Source organism: Zea mays, chromosome 10, assembly GCF_902167145.1.
Source record: "Zea mays cultivar B73 chromosome 10, Zm-B73-REFERENCE-NAM-5.0, whole genome shotgun sequence".
NCBI classification, from domain to species: domain Eukaryota; kingdom Viridiplantae; phylum Streptophyta; class Magnoliopsida; order Poales; family Poaceae; genus Zea; species Zea mays.
Genome location: NC_050105.1, coordinates 114529515 through 114533975, shown reverse-complemented (window position 1 = coordinate 114533975; position 4461 = coordinate 114529515). Strand labels below are relative to the sequence as shown.

General features: G+C 44.8%; 1 pseudogene; it reads left to right on the top strand.

Annotated features, from left to right (window-relative positions):
- Window positions 1-415: 415 nt before the first annotated feature.
- LOC103642722 (transcription factor TB1-like) lies at window positions 416-2338 on the top strand (annotated as a pseudogene).
- The last annotated feature ends 2123 nt before the right edge of the window (window positions 2339-4461 follow it).

Here is a 4461-nt window from a genome sequence, read left to right as displayed (position 1 = left end):
CATGCGTCAAATTTTTACAAATAACCCCTTACATCTATCTCAAATTAGCCCTCCATCTCTCTATACAAAAAGTGGTGTAGGAGGTGGGGTTCGAACCCAAACCTTGATTGAATAAGGGCGGGTGACACTGATTGAAGAAGGGCGGGTGATACTGAGTGAAGTCGTCTAACCAGTAGAACATCATGGTCAATTGTTTTTAATATTGAATATAAATAGTACATATGTATATACGAATTTTGTAAAATAAAAAAAATATAATCGTGTCGGGCCGGATCAGCACTACGGACCGAGGCTACGGCCCAAACACGACACGACGATCGTGTCTGGCTGGCCTAGACACTATTAAATGGGTCGTGCCCCGGACCAGCCCGCCAGACACGACTCATTTGGCCATCTATACCTCCGCACGATAATGATGGTCCTTGTCTTAGTTGCTGCCACCTCGTTCGTCATCCTGCTTCTTTTCTCTCTCCACTCATGCCTCCGCATCTGCGCCACGCATTCTCGGCAGAGGGCGTGGGAGCAGGCGCATCCTCTCCGTATTCGTCCGACATCAGCCTCGACACTGACCAGCGCAGTACGTCCACCAGGGTGTTTCACAGCATACACGCACCATCATTTTCGCTGTCGTCGGACGTCCCATTCGTCTTCGCGGCCTTCGCCCTGTTCTTCCTCCCCAATCTGTTGCCCCTACCCACGGTCGCAGCCGCGAGCCGACCGACGCTCGTCAACGCGGGTACGGGCGAGTCGATCTTGCTCCTAGCTTTTCTTCGTACGTGTCACCGAGGGGACACGATGGTGCCTGCCACGCTTAGGTTATCTTGGCGATGACGAGTCCAGATCTGAGATATTGGACAACCAAAGCCTGTAGCGCGGCAGCAGTCAGCATATGCTACATAGTTGGTGGTGGTGTTGTGTCGCCTCGGCGGGTTCAGGGCTGGAAGACACTCGCATTCTCTCGCCCTTTTCGGACTAACGCCTAGTGCGGGTGCCTCTCGGTTTGGAGCTGCTCTGGCTGGGCTTCTTTCTCCGCTTGTGTGCTCTCTCCTTGTATGTATCTAGCGATATACTACCTATGTCGCCTCTAGATGTCTATGTCTTCGTCGTGTCCTTCTCCGACAACGAACAGGTATGTCTGCCTCTTTCCTTCCCTTCCTGGTCTACGAAACCTTGGAAGTGGGGGAGGCGAGGGATAGGGTCCCTGTTTTGTTGCCCATGGTACTCATTCGATGGCACGACATCGCCTGTCTACATGCCCTTTCCTTTACCACGATGTCGACTCGCTTAGTCAAATCAAAAAAATTATGCGAAGAGCAGAGACAATAAAAAAAATCTTAAGATCTTTTTGGTAGATAGTTTACGTAGTTATTATTGTGAGCCGTCGCAACGTACGGGCAACCGACTAGTTATTTGATATATATATATATATATAGTTATAGTATTAGGAGCCCTGGGCTCACTCTAATTAGAGAAAGCCCTGACCCCCACTCAATCGGTCGACCTAACATCATCTTTACGCTTTGTTGTACATAAGTTTTACGCTTATTTTGCTGTAACACCATCGTATAAAACGGATCACACTATCCAGCCTTCCCGACGGCGGCTGTTTGCAAGAAAAATAGGGTTTCAGTGGCGGCAGTTTTACCTCCACTCACGCTGCCATCGCCTCCGAGCCCCACTCCCCGATCCAGACAACCACCCCGCCCAGATCCGGATCCACCTAGCGCAGCACGGCCGTGGCTACCAGATCTCACAGCCTCCGCTTCTGCTTTCTTTTATGCAGGCACCGGCGGGGGAGAGGGAGTTGCCGAGCAACGGGTCGCCGCCGGTGGTGGATGACGCCAGCGTCCAGGTCGCGGCTGTACTACGGAAGCGGTCGTTCCGGACGCTTCAGCACAGCAAGATCCGCACGCGCAGGGCCTCCGCGACCGCCGGATGCGGCTCTCGGTCGGGGTCGCGTGAGAGTTCTTGGCGCTGCAGGACCGCCTCGGGTTCGACAAGGCCAGCAAGACCCTGAACTGGCTCCTCGCCCAGTCCAAGCCGCCCATCGACTGCCTCGTCGACGCCGCCGACCAGGTGGCTGTAGTCACTGGAGGACGACCGACGCTGGTGAAGGGGAGAGAGCAGGGGAGCAACTCAAGCACTTGCTGTTTGACAGACTCGAGGTAGGAGCTAGCCACGGAAAGGGAAGAAGCAGAGGCAGTGACGACGGTTTTGATTGGCCACCGCCTCTTATTGAAGAACACAGCTGGGACTTCGCGCAGGGCTGGAGTGCTACTTCCAGTATTGCTTGCAGGTCGAGGAGTTGATGAGATGCAACGGCGGAATGCCAAGGTGATTACTTGTATGCTATGCAAACATGCATAAAACATTGTATATAGGTGATTCCCATTACGTAATTAGGCTATATGGTTGGTTGCTAGCTACACAGTACAAATAAATCAACTGGGTTCTCTATAAATCAATAGTCATGAGCCTGGGGTTGTGTTATCCACTTTTGGTTAATGGCAAGTAATAATCTTATCATAATTAGCTAGTGTTGTTTGTCAATTTTTCATATATATACTCGTGCTAATGATATTTGTTGCTTCATTCTGTACAATTATGAGACATTTTATATTTATATATATATATATATATTTTTGGTTATGCATATATATTGGTTTTTAGTGTATATATATTATTTAAGTACATAACATTAAAAACAATCTTGGTGGGAGAAGCAGCAAACAATCTTCAGGAGTACTTCAGAACAATGTACAAGAAAGTATGGTTGCTTCTATATTAATTGTAGGCTAATGATGTCTATTAATTTACAATGATATTTTTTAGGGAAATACAGTAGCAAGAACTCTGTTGTGGCATAAAACTAGCTCTGTTGCTCTGTCTCTAAAAGAATACCCTTTTGGCTTGTTCAGATGTATAGCCAGAGTGACAGTATTTTGGGGACAAGTTGTATATTTTTATATATAATGGTACTTAATTTAATCTTTATTCCCAGGTCACGGAGGCTGACATTGAAGAATTTGAAGCTAAATATAGAGGGTCAGATTATGAGAAAACGGACTTGAAGGACCTCTACACAAAATATAAGGGCAACATGAACAGGATTAATTATCTCTTATATCATATTGTAAAATCTGAAACAGTTCTCCTGTAGATGGTTAGCTTGCATTTTACACTAAAATTAGCCCAGATCACTTCTTGTTGTATCTTACACCAATTTACGACATTTCTTGATGTGTTTTATGACAACCTCATGCGCTGAGAGATACATTCGGTCTACATTCGTTATTATGAAACAGATGGACGATTTACGCTAAAATTCATACTCATTTACGTTGTTTTGGTTCACGATTTACACTTAAATCCGTCCGAGCCAGAACCCGCGCACGACCGATGGCGCGCGATTTTCACGCCGTAAATTTGGTATACGAAACAGGTATACGATTTACGCTAAATTGTGTACTCATTTACGCTGTTTTAGCTCACGTTTTACGCTAAAATCTATTTGAGCAAAACCCGCGCACGTTCGGACGCACGCGATTATTACGCCGTAATTTCGGGACCCATTTACGGTTACGAAACAGATATAAGATTTACGCTAAATTTCATACTCATTTACGCTGTTTTGGTTCATGTTTTACGCTAAAATCTATCCGAGTCAGAACCCGATCACGATGGGACGCGCGAGATTTTTACGCCGTAATTTTCGGGTCGCATTCGCCGTTTCAAAACAGATCTACGATTTACGCTAAAATTCGTAATCATTTACGCTGTTTTTGTTCAAGTTTTACGCTAAAATATGTTCAAGTAAGAACTCATGCCCGATGGGACGCATGCTGGTACGGGACGTAGCTATACCTGGCTGGGGCTTCCTGGTACTAATGGAAGCCCAGGGCTTCCATTACCTCGTCCCTATATATATATATATATATATATATATATATATATATATATATATATATATATATATATATATATATATATCAAATAATTAGTATATATAAACATAGAATATATCTGCTATATTTTTTCAATATTACTACTCTTTGCGGGAAAAACAAAATTAAAATAAAAGATGGTTTAGAACATCTACTTGAAATTAATTATTTAGAGACGAAGATAGGAGCACACAAGAAAGCTTAGAAATCGAAAGGATCCGCAACCTTCAACCTAGAAATTTCGTTGGATCTTATGAGGGAGATCTGTTACATTTTCAGCGGAGTACTCTACTCCAATAGACCTGAATCTATGTTGTAGAAAATATGAACAGGATTTAGAACATGGTTCCATGATCTATATTTACCGTTGAAGCTTTCTAGTACACCTCGCCTTTTTGATCTGGCATTTGTTAGGTTTGCATGGTATCGTACGTCTAGATCTCAAGCTAGAAAGAAGAAAGAAGGGTGCATTGTGCCTCTATCGGCTCCTTATTTTGGATTAGGGTTCACCCACTAC